Genomic DNA, 14,600 nt, shown 5'->3' on the forward strand with positions numbered 1-14,600 from the left:
TATGTGCCTTGTATCCCTGATCTCTCCAATACTTTGAACATGAATGGATGTTGGATTTTGTCAAAGGCTTTTTCAGCATCTAGGGAGATTATCATGTGGTTTTTTTCTTTCAGTTTGTTAATATGGTGGATCACATTGATGGATTTCCGTATATTGAACCACCCCTGCATACCTGGGATGAAGCCTACTTGGTCATAGTGGATAATATCTTTGATGTGTTCTTGGATTCGGTTTGCAAGTATTTTATTAAGTATTTTTGCATCAATGTTCATAAGGGAGATTGGCCGGAAATTCTCTTTCTTTGTTGAGTCTTTGTGAGGTTTAGGTACCAAGGTGACTGTGGCTTCATAGAATGAATTTGGTAATATTCCTTCTGTTTCGATTTTGTGGAATAGTTTGAAGAGAATTGGTGTTAGCTCTTCTTTGAAGGTCTGGTAGAATTCTGCGCTGAAGCCATCTGGTCCTGGGCTTTTTTTGGATGGGAGACTTTTGATGACCGCTTCTATTTCTTTGGGGGATATAGGTCTATTTAGTTGATTTACCTGGTCCTGGTTCAGCTTTGGTAAGTCAAATCGATCAAGAAAATTGTCCATTTCATTTAGATTTTCAAATTTTGTGGCATATAGACTTTTGAAGTAAGTCCTAATGATTGTTTGGATTTCCTCAGTGTCTGTAGTTATATCCCCCTTTTCATTTCTGATTTTGTTGATTTGGGTGGTGTCTCTCTGCCTTTTAGTTAGCCTGGCTAAGGGTTTGTCGATCTTGTTGATTTTCTCAAAGAACCAGCTCTTGGTTTCATTGATTCTTTGAATTGTTTTATTTGTTTCCAATTGATTGATTTCAGCCCTGAGTTTGATTATTTCCAGCCGTCTACTCCTTCTTGGTGTGTCTGCTTCTTCTTTTTCTAGGGTTTTTAAGTGAGCCATTAGGGTGCTTGAATGAGCTGTCTCGAATTTCTTCTTGAAGGCACTTAGTGCTATGAACTTTCCTCTTAGCACTGCTTTCATTGTGTCCCACAAGTTCGGGTATGTTGTATCTTCATTTTCATTGATTTCTAGAAAGACTTTAATTTCTTTCTTTATTTCTTCCCTGACCCAGCTGTCATTTAGTAAAAAGTTGTTCAGTTTCCATGTGTGTGTAGGCTTTTTGTTATTTCTGTTATTGTTGAGGTCCAGCTTTATTCCATGGTGATCAGACAAGATACATGGGATTATTTCAATCTTCTTGTATCTGTTGAGGCTCACTTTGTGACCCACTATGTGGTCTATTTTGGAGAAGGTTCCATGAGGTGCTGAGAAGAAGGTAAATTCTTTTGTGTTTGGGTGTAAAGTTCTGTAAATGTCTGTTAGGTCCATTTGATTCATGACCTCTGTCAGAGACATTGTTTCTTTGTTTAATTTCTGTTTGGTTGACCTGTCCTTTGTTGAGAGTGGGGTGTTGAAGTCTCCCACTATTAATGTGTGTGGATCTATATGGGCTTTAAATTTTATCAATGTTTCTTTCACAAATGTGGGTGCCCTTGTATTTGGGGCATAGATGTTCAGGATTGTGATGTCTTCCTGTTGGAATTTTCCCTTGATGAGTATGAAGTGTCCTTCCCCATCTCTTTTGATTAATTTTGGTTGAAAGTCTATTTTATCAGATATTAGAATGGCTACTCCTGCTTGCTTCTTGGGTCCGTTTGCTTGGAAAGTCGTCTTCCAACCCTTTACCCTCAGGTAATGTCTCTCTTTGTGTCTTAGGTGTGTTTCTTGTATGCAACAGATTGCTGGGTTTTGTTTACGTATCCATTCTGTTAATCTGTGTCTTTTTATTGGAGAGTTGAGTCCATTGATGTTGAGAGAGATTAATGACCAGTGGCTGTTAGATCTCTTGATTTTGATGTTGGCTGTGCTCATCAGGTTGTGTGCTTGGTTGCTTTTTGTTTTACTGAAGTGAGGTTATTTATTTCCTGTGTTTTCTTGAATGTAGCTAGCTTTCTTGGGTTGTATTTTCCCTTCCAGTGTCTTCTGTAATGCTGGATTTGTTTGTAGGTATTGTTGAAATTTGTTTTTGTCATTGAATATCTTGTTTTCTCCATCTATGAGGACTGAGAGTTTTGCTGGGTATAGTAGCCTGGGCTGACATCTGTGTTCTCTTAGGGTCTGCATGATATCTGTCCAGGCCCTTCTGGCTTTCATAGTCTCTGTTGAAAAGTCAGGTGTGATTCTAATGGGTTTGCCATTATATGTTACTTGGCCTTTTTCCCTTGCAGCTTTTAGTATTTTTTCTTTGTTCTGTATACTTACTGTTTTGATTATTATGTGGCGGGAGGATTTTCTTTTCTGGTCAAATTTGCTGGGTGTTCTGTAGGCCTCATGTATTCTAATTGGCCTCTCCTTTAGCTTGGGGAAATTTTCTTCAATGATTTTGTTGAAAATATTTTCTGGGCCTTGGAGAAGGGAGTCTTCTTTTTCCTCTATACTTATTATTCTTAGGTTTTGTCTTTTCATATTGTCTTGCATTTCTTGGACGGTCTGTGTCAGGAATTTTTCAGATTTAACATTTTCTTTGACAGATACATCGATTTCTTCCATTGTATCTTCTACACCTGAGATTCTTTCTTCCATCTCTTGTAGTCTGTTGGTTATGCTTACCTCTGTAGTTCCTGTTTTCTTCCCTAGATTCTTCCTTTCCATTATTTCTTCCATTTGTGTTTTCTTTAATTTTTCCAATTCTATCTTCAGGTCTTGAGTTGTTTTGTTTACTTCCTTCACCTGTCTGATTGTACTTTCCTGTTTTTCTTTTAGTTCCTTCAACTCTGTTTCTTTCATTTCATTCAGTGTTTTAAGCATTTCCTTTCTAAAGGCCATAAACTGTTTGGCTGCAGCTTCCTCTATTTCTTTACGGATGGCAATATTCTGTTTGAGTTTATCTTCCTCTATGTCTTTACGAATCTTATTTGTTTCCTCTGTTATCATCTTCATGAGCATACTTGTTAGGTCATCTTCTTGGATTTCAGTTATGGTGGGGTGTCCAGGGCTACTTGCCCCTGGGTAACTGGGTTCTGGAGATGCCATATTGCTCTGTCTTTTGTTGCTTGAGCTTTTACGCTGGCCTCTACCCATTGTGTTATCTTAGGAGTTTGGGGTTATTTTCTGGTGGTTCCTGGGGATCCTGTGGTGGAGAGAATCCCCTTTGCAGAAAGCTGGATTTTCCTGAAGGATGTCTTCTCAGCTTTTTGGGTATAGTCCCTGGATGGCTGGTGCTTTTTCAGGAGTTGCTCACCTCAGGGATATAGACCTGAGTGGTAACTGTGGTCTTTGTTAGTCAAGAGGGTTCTCCTCTCACCCAGGGAAGTCCTGAGGGCAGCTGCCCTGTTTCTGGGTTTCTTGTTGCAAATTTAATGATCAGCTGCTGTGACCCAGTTGGACATCAGGCGCGCCTCAACTGTTTGTGCTTGTGTCTGGAGCACAGCTGAGTGCTGGCGCCTCGGCCCCACTAGACTGCTAGACTTTTTCTAGGGAAGGATTGGGTGATTTAGATCAGTACAGTTTCCTTCCTTCCCCGTGGGTTCTCTGGAGACACGGACTCCTAGTGTCTTTTTTTGCCCTGGTGCACACTGCTCAGTGTCCGCCAGCTGGCTGGCCACAGAAATTTGCCTGTGTCTGGAGCACAGCTGTGTGATGGCGGCTCAGTCTCTGCCAGCTGTCTGGTGCGCAGAAACTGCCTGTGTCTGCCTTTGTGGCTTTTGGGAGTCTGAGTGGCTCCCTAAGCTGGGTAATTTTCCGGGGACCTTTTCAGGTTGGGGGTGAGCTGAGTGCTCTGAGATCAGACCCGCCATTTCTATCTCTGGCGGCGAATCAGGCGCGCAGGCAGGCAGGGCTCTGTGCCGGAACCTGGGTCCCAGGCTCTGGCTCCGGGCTGGCTCCTGGGGTGCCCGTGGAACCCGCCCGAGTCTTTTCCAGGGGATGTCTGGGTGACCTAAGGCCGGTCCCAATCGTTTCCTGTACCCTGGGGTTATCTCTCGACTGAAAATTCCAGTCTCTGATAGTGTGGTGCCCAAGGTTCAGTCTGGGACCGTGACCAGAGACACTGGCTTGTGGCTCTGGGCTGGGGCTGGGGCTGGCGGCCGGCAGCCAAGCGTCTGGCGGAACCGGGATCTCTTCCGCGGTTTAGCCCGGTGAGTTAAAAGCTGATTGAATCCCCCAGCGTGGGGTATCCTCTCACCTGGGAAACACAATGACTGTGTTTTATGGCCGAGAGTTCTGATTGCTGTTCACTGTGCTGATCCTGCTGTGCTGCTGCTCAGAATGAGAGTCCTCCCGGCGCCGCCATCTTGCCCCTCCTAGAAGCTAGAAACTTTTAACATTGCTCTTCTTAAGTTAGTTGACCTTTGTTTACCACTCTAGAGGCACTGGGAAATGGAAGAATAGAACTGATAAATGAGGCAGATTAAAGTCTCAAGCAATGGGTAACTTTATCCAGAGCCTCAGAAAATTTATACTCTGAGGATTAAGAAGAAGCACATGAGCAAAGTGTATGATAACAAGGACAAGCCACATGGGGCAGACAAGCTACCATAAAGGCATATAAACAAGTAACAATTTCCACTTATAATTAGTAATCAGAAGTAAACTCTCTCCTACCCACTATGCTTGGGAGTCTTGTGCGACTCCAAGAACACAGTCCAAGAACAACTCTGTATTTTTTTAAAGAAACTGAGGTTCCAAGACTCTTGTCTTTCTTTCTTGGAGCTTTCTCACAAGCTCTCAGAAATCTATTCACATGATTCCGTCCTTGGACTGTGTTCCAACAGACATTTAAACTCATTCATCTTGTCTGTAAAAGGAACTCAGTCTTTGTCCACATGATTGCATGTTACCATTCATAAAAGTCTATTAAATGTACAAAGGAAATAAACCCTAACTAAAAAACCTATTAGCAGTTGATAGTATCTGGGGAAGGAAAATGTTTATTCTTTGATGTTTTGTCACTGCTAGGTTGCCAATGCTTTAGTGAATAACCCGTAAACATATATGGCAGCACTAAAGAAGTAAGGGGGGAGGTGATCGAAAGAGAAGGAAGAAAACATGAAGTTGGGAACGACATATTGGAGAGAGCCAGTAGTGGTTGGACATAGAAAATAAGGAGTTTAGTCAGGCAGCGGTGGAGCACGCCTTTGATCCCAGCACCTAGGAGGCAGGGGCAGGCAGGTAGATAAGTCTGAGGCTCGCCTTGTCTACAGAGTGAGTTGCAGGACAGCCAAGGCTACACAAAGAAACCCTGTCTCAAAATATATTTTTTATTTTATATATTTTATGTTATATAATATATAGTTATATAATATATAATATTATATATTATGTTATATAATATATAGTTTATATACTATATAACATAATTATATATATATTATTATGTTACGCATTTCTTCCAAAAAGAAGAAAAAAATAAAAATAAATGAATATAACACAGAATGAAAAAATATATTTATTTATTTTATTTTCTGCTAAATTGGTGGCTTTTTCTTTCTTTGGCACTAAAACAAAAATCAAGAAGTTAATTTAGTAGCTTTGAACATGGAGTAAAACATTGGAACTGATGGCATCTCATAGATAAAATGGTAGAATAGGAATGCATGCCTAAATAATTGACATAATTTAGTTTTAGCCAAGGACACAGCACTGAGAGGGGGTAAAACATGTACTTAGTTTCCATCCCCAGAACCTATGTGGAAAAGCTGGATGTTATAGCAGGTGCTTATAACTCTAGAATGGAGCCACAAGGATCTTTGGGGCTCTCTGGCCAGCGAACTTAGCCTGAGTTTAAAGTCCAGCAAGAAAACCTGTCCCAAATATCAAACTGTAATGACACCTGAGGAAGATCTGTAGTATTCACACACATGTCCACGTATATTCTGACACACTAATACCAACAAACACACACACAAATTACACATATTTATTTTGGATTCTATAATCATTATATATTTTCCTCCCATTGTAAATTAAGAGATAGAACAAAATGTACTAATATTTATATATGCTCCCCCTGCCCTTTTCTTGCTTCTTGCCATCCTCCCTGTCATTCAGTAACTTAAATGTTATGCTGGGAAGAAAACTGCCTTGGAATCAATTCCTGTGTTAACATCAGCTTGGATGCAAAAGATTGCCATAAAGCGTTAGTGAACTCTGAGTCCTAAAGCAGAGCTTAGCAGAGAGAAATGAGAATACTACCTAGAAAGAGGTTGGAAGCTTCACATTGCGCATCACTCACAAGTGCAAGAGACTCTGGAGATACTCCATTTACATGAAAGTCTTCTCCTTGTTCTTATTTATAAAAGCAATATTAAAAGACCAGCAAGAAAAGTGACAGCATCATCAGAAATCCCAAGGGAAGACTCTGAAGGCTAATCTACTTCAAATGACAGGAGGAAACCAGAAGAATGGCTCTCTAGTGTCCATGAGATGCTGTGGTTATTAGTGTTGGGATCTTTTCCAAAACCATGCACCTCACTTTAACATCTTCAACATGACTGAATTCAGGGCAATCACTTGTAGAAGACTATGCATTGAATCTTTATTCTGTGGCTGTCTATCACTCAGATCTACTCCATTCTTTCTCCTTATCTGTCCCCTATTGGCATCAAATTGGTATTTATTTCCCAAGGTGTTTGCAAGCTATATCCAAACACTTCCTACAACACGTACTTTTCACTGCCACACATTTCATTATTGACATGCTAGGATATTTTCTAGATTGTGATTCTAGGCTTATTGTTAATATTGTATCTGTAACACACATACAGAAATAGACTATGCATTCTAGTTTCTACAACCCTAAAATATTTCTTCTTATGTTTTTGATGATTTTTTAGTATCATTCACATTTAAGTTTTTTTTTTCATTTATATATGCATTTTCTTTACAACAAGATAGTTCTCACAGAGTTGGGATCCATTAAAGTGATACAATCTTAAGTAACTAAGTTCAGATCCCCAAATGAGCTTATAACCCAAACTCTTGAGAGTCATAAACAGCTTTCTGGAGATTGTGGGCCAGCCAGGCTAACCAATCAATGGATTCCAGATTCAGTTAGAGACTGTCCCAAGAATAAGGTAAGAGAAAGACACCCAACACCAACCTCTGGGATGAACAGACACATGTAGAGATGTATACTGGGGCAAACAGAAGTGCATAGGTTAGCTCTCTCCTCTCTCTCTCCTCTCTCTCTCTTTCTCCCTATATGTCTCTGTCTCTTTCTCTCTCTCTCTTTCACACACACACACACACACACACACACACACACACACACACCTAAGTTCTTTTGCTGATCTTTATTTTATTAAGGAGCACTGAAGTCCAAACATTTCCAGAGATGGAGAGTTGAGTAGGATCCATCAATGTCTTTGCAGAGTTTGTAGTAAAGGTCATATTATAGTTATAAATGTTTATGGCATATAGAAAGTTACTTATATTCTAACCACTTTCCGAAGAAATTTTGAGGCTTCTCACCAAATAGAATGTGCAAATAGAATGTCTGAGACCTTAATGACTCCAAGGCAGATTGAGTGTTTGTCATATTTATATTTCAAATGTCAAGGGAGTTCCCAGAACAGATACTGAACTTATCAGTATGTTTTTTCTAGATATCACAGAGCCTTGTCATTATCCACAGAGCATATAATGAAAAACTCAAAACTGAGCTGACATATCTGCTGCTCCCTAGTGAGGAGACATACAGTAATTAGGAATAAATATTCCCTTCACATTAGTTCTCGGTAAACATTGCTGACTGAGCAGCTGTGCACCTGCCTTAAGTTAACAATATTCTTTTTTCTGCAACAGCCACTGATATTGTCTAATTCCATCAGTAACCAAAACACTAGTAAGAAATCAGAAATTAAAATAGAGACTTTGTGTTAAGTTTTCAAGTTCTTCTACAAGATAGCTGGTAGTATGAAGAGTTAAATTTGACTTATTTTTAAATGTCACTTATAGCCATCTACAGACCCAAAGAAGCTAAACACCAAGGAGGACCGTAGGGAGGATGCTGAAATCTTATTCAGAATGGCAAATAGGGTAGACACCAGAAACGGTGGAAGAGAGGAAACAGGATGGGAGTGTACCACAGAGGGTCCTCCGAAGGGATTCACCCAGCAGGGGATTGAAGCAGATGCAGAGACTCAGGGCCAAATTTTGGGCAGAGTGCAGGGAGTCTTATGGAGGAAGAGAGGGGGTGGGATTAGAGGGACATGGAGGGGACAGGAGCCCCACAAGGAGACCAACAAAACTAAAAGTTCTGAGTCCAGGAGGTCCTGCAAAAGACAGATGTACCAATGGAGGACCATGCATGGAGAAGACCTAGACCCTCTGCTCAGATGTGGCCTATTAGCACCTCATTCTCCATGTGGATCTCTGAGTGAGGGGATCAGGGGGCACCTTTATTGTGAACTCTGTTGACTGCTCTCTGATCACTGACCCCTGGTGACACAGACTTGCCAGGCCGCAGAGGAAGAGGATCAAGGCAGTCCTGATGAGAATTAAAAGCTATGGGCAGATGGCAATGGTGGAGAACTCCCCCTTTCAGTGGACTATGGGAAGGGGATGGGGAAAAGAGGGAGGGAAGGTGGGACTGGGAAAGTTGAGGGAGGGGGCATCAATCAGGATATATAATGAATAAACTGTAAAGAAAATATAAAATTAAAAAAAAAATTAAGTTTTTGTGAAAAAGAGTGTGTGTGTGCGCAGATGCTTGTGTGGATGCCAGGAATGGAACTCTATTCCCCATAAGAGCATCAAGTATTCTAAATCACTGATCCAGGTCTCCAGCTTCACCTGTTAATGTTAACTTTTGTTAAAGATAACTACACACACACACACACACACACACACACACACACACAGCTTTATTTGGAGTTGCATATATAAAAATAATGCCTGAATCACAGACATCATCATTTTTTCCATTTTTCTTACTATTTACTCGTTTGAATAAGAATGGGAAAAGTGCCTAATGTTAAAACACACTGAAAATTTATCACCAAGTCATCATGGGAACACAGGAACTCAAAGCCCAACCAGTATAAATAGTGAAATATAAAGTCATTATTGGACCAAGTGTCTTGGATCAGATTTCAGTGTGCTGTTCTGCTTGATGTAACTGTGGCTCATGTCGATTCTAACTATATGATGTCACTCTGTGGCGTTCCTGTGGTATCAAGTATGATAAAATTACTTGTTCACCCTACTTCTCCCCAGTGGCACCTGTGTGCTGGGGCCACCTCACTCTACGACAGCGGATGACTTTTCACCCTTACCACTTCCCTCTCTTCTCTATCCAGGCTATTCATTCCTTCGTTGTTGGTAATGCAATCCCTCAAAAACAAAGTTAAGAAAAATCTAGTAGCCCTAAGAACTTTGTACCTCTAAGATGCCATGCAATTTTAGGCACATTTAAAAATTCTTTAAATGATATTCAATACCTAAACAATAAAATCCGAAGCACTGACTGAATGACCTGCCTTGACCACCTCATAATTCCTTTGATTACCATGGTTTTTCACAAGGATCTAGACATGCTTTTCTTTCTAAATCTCAAAAATATCACTCCACAGACCTGACATTCATCTTTTTCTTTCTTTTCCACTTAGAAATAAATTATTGTAAACTGCTTAATATCTATAACCTGAAAAAGCTTTTGACGGAACCTTAAATGATACTTATTGAAGACAGTGACGTGGTGAATAATATGTTCTCTACAGGAAAAAAAAATGCGTAAGGTTAGATCAAATTCCAATACTCACACATTTCAGCCTTGGGAAATGTACTGTTCCTCCAAGCTATCATGTTCTTACCTACAGAATGGTAACAATAAAGGTAAATATCTAACAGTGATGTCTTATGGATTATATTTGATGGCAAAAAATCTGAAGGGATACTATCTTCCACAGGGTTGATTTCACCAGTCTCCGTAGCACCTTAGTAGATATAGAACAGGATCAAAATCTTAAAGACAATACCTATGATTCTGAAAAGGTACTACCATGAACATGAAAACACAAGCAAGTGTGTAGAAATGCCACTAGTCTGAATAACATCAACAGTTCTGTGGCCTATGGCAAGAACAGCTATGAAGTAGATAATTAACGTTATGCTTTCAAAATATCAAGTACATGTTCAAAACAAGAACAGAAATTTTAAAGGAAAGAAATTTGGGCTCCAAGAGGTCAATTTCAGTAACTTGTAAAATATTCCCTTGTAGGAGAAAATTCCACGGTGAGAAAAAGCTTGGAGACATAGAATCCATACTGAACAGCATGGAAAAACAGGGAAAAGGTAAAGAGAAAGTCCAGATTTAAAAATAAGGGGGAGGGAAAGAAACCAGAAACCAAAACAACAACAGAAAGTCGACATTGTATGACTATTTTACAGAAACAACAGAAGGAACATTTGAATGATGAAGTAAAAGAAGTAAATCCTATAAAAATAAACAACAGAAAAACAAAAGATTGAAACTAAATCTCATGCAATGTCGATGTAACAAGGAAGTCACTAGTAAACATGCCAAGTGGAGAGAGGAAAGGCCATGAGAGGCCTCAACTGTACACAAAGAACTACAGGCAGCTAAGGAATGCCCAGAGTGGGAGAACTCTCCAAGGGAGAGCACAGCAATTGATTATCCAATACCAAATGGTCAACTCTGAAAGCATATTTACAAGTAGCATTATACAGACTGAACAGATTCTATTTAGTAGTATATCTATATATGCATATATGTATATGAACGTAGTAACAATTAACGAAAGAGAGCATGAATTTGAAGGAGAGCAGAGAGAGGTATATGGGAAGCTTTAGATGGAGGAAACGGGAGGAATAAATTGTATGATTGTACTAAATGGTGTTCAATAGAAACAATAAATTTGTACTCTCAAACAAAAGTGAGGAAATGGGGAGATGCCAAAATCAGAAGCTGCTGTACGCTGGGGGCTGGAGGTCATGGTAGGAGATTTACTGTAGGAGAAGTATTCTCACATCAGTGACAATGACATAGTCATAGACCAGATGATGACACCGAGCTACCAAAGCAAAATGGAATAATTACAGTGAGCTGAGCAGTGAGAATTGGAGCCACAAGGGCCTAACTTGCAGAGATATCTGAGAATAATTCCTCTAACAGATCTCCAGGTAGAGCTTTATGCCTCAAAAACAGAGGCTGAAAACTAAGAGGCTGAAAAAAGTCTTAATAAAGTCCCAGTTTTCCCAGCTTCTATGTCAGTTCTCAAACTCAGACTCAACTAATTAAAAGGTAGCTCTTCCCAGAGGAAAGGACTGCACAACATATAAGCACTTGCAGATGATAATAATTCCTCAAAGTCTTGCTTTTGTGGTAACACACTCACTCATTGGGTGACTTTACATTAGGTGATGGCAGGCATTTTTCTATCTCATATTAATATATTTGATATACCACAATTTGTGCATCCATTCCAGATTCTGGCTATTACAAATAAAGCTGCTACAAACATGGTTGAGCAAATGTCCTTATTGTGTACTTGAGAATCTTTTGTATATGTGCCTAGGAGTGGTATAGATGGATCTCGAGGAAGCACTATTCCTAGTTGTCTGAGAAAGGGCCAGATAGCTTTCCAGAGTGGTTGTACAAGTTTACATCCCCACCAGCAGTGGAGGAGGGTTCCCCTTTCTCCACAGCCTCTCCAGCATGTGTTGTCTCTTGAGTTTTTAATCTTAGCCATTCTGATGGGTGTAAGGTGAAATCTTAGGGTCATTTTGATTTGCATTTCCCTGATGGCTAATGAGGTTGAGCATTTCTTTAAGTGTTTCTCTGCCATTCGATATTCCTCTGCAGAGAATTCTCTGTTTAGCTCTATACCCCATTTTTTAATTGGATTACTTGATTTTTTGCTGTTTAACTTCTTTAGTTCTTTCTATATACTGGATATTAGCCCTCTGTCAGATATAAGTTAGTGAAGACCCTTTTCCAATCTTTAGGCTCTCTTTTTGTTCTGAGGACAGTGTCCTTTGCTTTACAGAAGCTTTTCAGTTTCATGAGGTCCCATTTATTGATCTTAGAGCCTGTGCTATTGGTGTTCTGTTCAGGAAGTTGTCTCCTGTGCCAATGAGTTCAAGGCTCTTCCCCACTTGTGATATATCTACACAATGGGATATTACTCAGCAATAAAAAACAAGGAAATCATGAAATTTGCAGGTAAATGGTGGGACCTGGAAAGGATCATCCTGAGTGAGCTATCCCAGAAGCAGAAAGATGCACATGGTATATACTCACTCATATAGACATATAATATAGGATAAACCCACTAAAATCTGTACACCTAAAGAAACTAATCAAAAGGGAGGACTCTTGATAAAATGTTCAATTCCTATCCAGAAAGGCAAAGAGGCTGGATATCAGAAGAAGGAGAAAAGAGGGAACAAGTCAGGACCCTGACACAGAGGACCTCTGAAAAGCTCTGCCCTGCAGACTATCAATGCAGATGCTGAGAGTTATGGGCAACCTTTGGGCAGAGTGCAGGGAATCTTAGGAAGGAAGTGGGAAACAGTAAGATCTGGAGAGGACAGGAACTCCACAAGGAGAGCAACAGAACCAAAAAATCTGAGCACAGGGGTCTTTCCTGAGACTGATAGTCTAACCAAGGACTATGCATGGAGATAACCTAAGACCCCTGCACAGATGTAGCCCATGGCAGTTCAGTATCCAAGTGAGTTCCATTGGAATAGGAACAGGGACTCTCTCTGTCATGAACTGATTGGCTTGCTCTTTAATTACCTCCCCATGAGGGGGAGGCAGCATTAGCAGGCCACAGAAGAAGACAATGCAGCCACTCCCGATGAGACCTAATTGACTAGGATCAGAAGGAAGGAAAAGAAGCCCTCCCCTATCAGTGGACTTGGGGAGGAGCATGCATGCAGAGGGTGGAGGAAGGGAAGGATTGGGGTGGGAGGAGGGAGGGAACCACAGGGGGGATACAAAGTGAATAAAGTGTAATCAATAAAGAAAAAAAAGAATATATTTGAATACCTACATATTCATAACACCTCACTCACTACAATTAACACCTTGTTAATAAATGGAATTGTGAAGCACATGCATATTATAGAAAATTTACTCCTTAAGAAGGTATATGGAACTCATTCATTTCCCTAGACTGAAACTGAACATTGGAAGGTAAAATTGAATGGTTGGTAAAACCACTGTTATTTCCTCTTCCTGTGAGGTAAGAAATAACAAGATAGAAAAAGTCAAGAAAGAGCCTCAGAAAGTGTCCCATTAAGGAGAGTGAAGGAAACCTATTCCACCTCGACAGACATAAACTATGAATGAGATTATAGTTCCTCTCACAGTTTTTACCAATCTAGTTACTAGAAAGAAGAAAAAGAGCAGGAAACTAGAGAATGATAGTTAGCTAATACAAACAAGATCACAGAAAAATGGATTGAGCTACAAATAATCGACCTGAATAAGGTAACCCAGACCCCAAACACAAATATTGCATGTTTTCTATGTAAGATGTAAACTTTGAAGTCTTAGATGTGTGTGTTTCAATCGGAAAACCACATGGATAGGTGCCTTGTAAGGAACCAGGGATGAGGAAGGGATCTTTCAATGCAGGGGAAATAGAATTTAGTATTGTATAAGATAAAGGAAAAACTAGAATGGGAGGATTAAAATCGGAGGGGGATAGAGGGGGTAAGTCAGAGTAAAGGAGGGAATATGTAGAGAAGAATTGGTACTAAAGACCATTTTAACAGTTGTATGGAAACCTACTACTATGGAAGCTTCCTAAAATATGTACCTATTGGAAAGTATTTAAATGAAGTTACAATACAACAGGAAGGATTAAACAACCTATGCCAACAAGCAAACCTTCAGCGTCATGAAATAGTTAAATCTTGTTGAGTCACTGGCCAAAGGGATCCCGTAGACCCTGAGGAAACATCACAGGGTATTTCCAGAGCTACTGGCTACTCTCCACAACATGAAGGTAAGGCCTTGTTGCTGAAGACACTATGTCACTGAACATGAAGATGCTGAGCTGGTGCACAGGAGACTCTACTGACAAGTACTAAGGTGCCGGATGCACTTGGAATATTACCAGAGCAGAAATATATCATTAATATCACTTAGTTACAAAACACACAGCCTATAAAAATGACCTACCTGGGAGATAGACGGTGCAATAGTGGGGAAATTTTATGGAAATAACTAACCAATTTTGATTGGATTAAGGCCAATTACATGAGATGGAGGCTATCTCATGTAACCTGACACTGCTAGAGTGTCCAAGAATCTGGACCTAGAGAGGTCTTGGGACCCACAGAGAAAATCTACTCTTACTATTTCACTAAAGTAAATGGAACGTGATCCCTAATTATATATTGCTATAAGCATACATCAGCACATAGCTCAAATCTTATCAACAAAGCTTCTTTTTGCAGTGAATGATAATTAACACAAAGAACCACAACTGAAAAATATGTAGACTTTAGATCTCTCAGCCCTTTACGCTATGTCTTCATCAATCCTCTCCCCTCAAGGCACAGGGATCTACATGAAAGAAGAAGCAGGAAGGTAAAAGC

Source organism: Meriones unguiculatus, chromosome 1 (genome assembly GCF_030254825.1).
Source record: "Meriones unguiculatus strain TT.TT164.6M chromosome 1, Bangor_MerUng_6.1, whole genome shotgun sequence".
Taxonomy (NCBI): Eukaryota; Metazoa; Chordata; class Mammalia; order Rodentia; family Muridae; genus Meriones; species Meriones unguiculatus.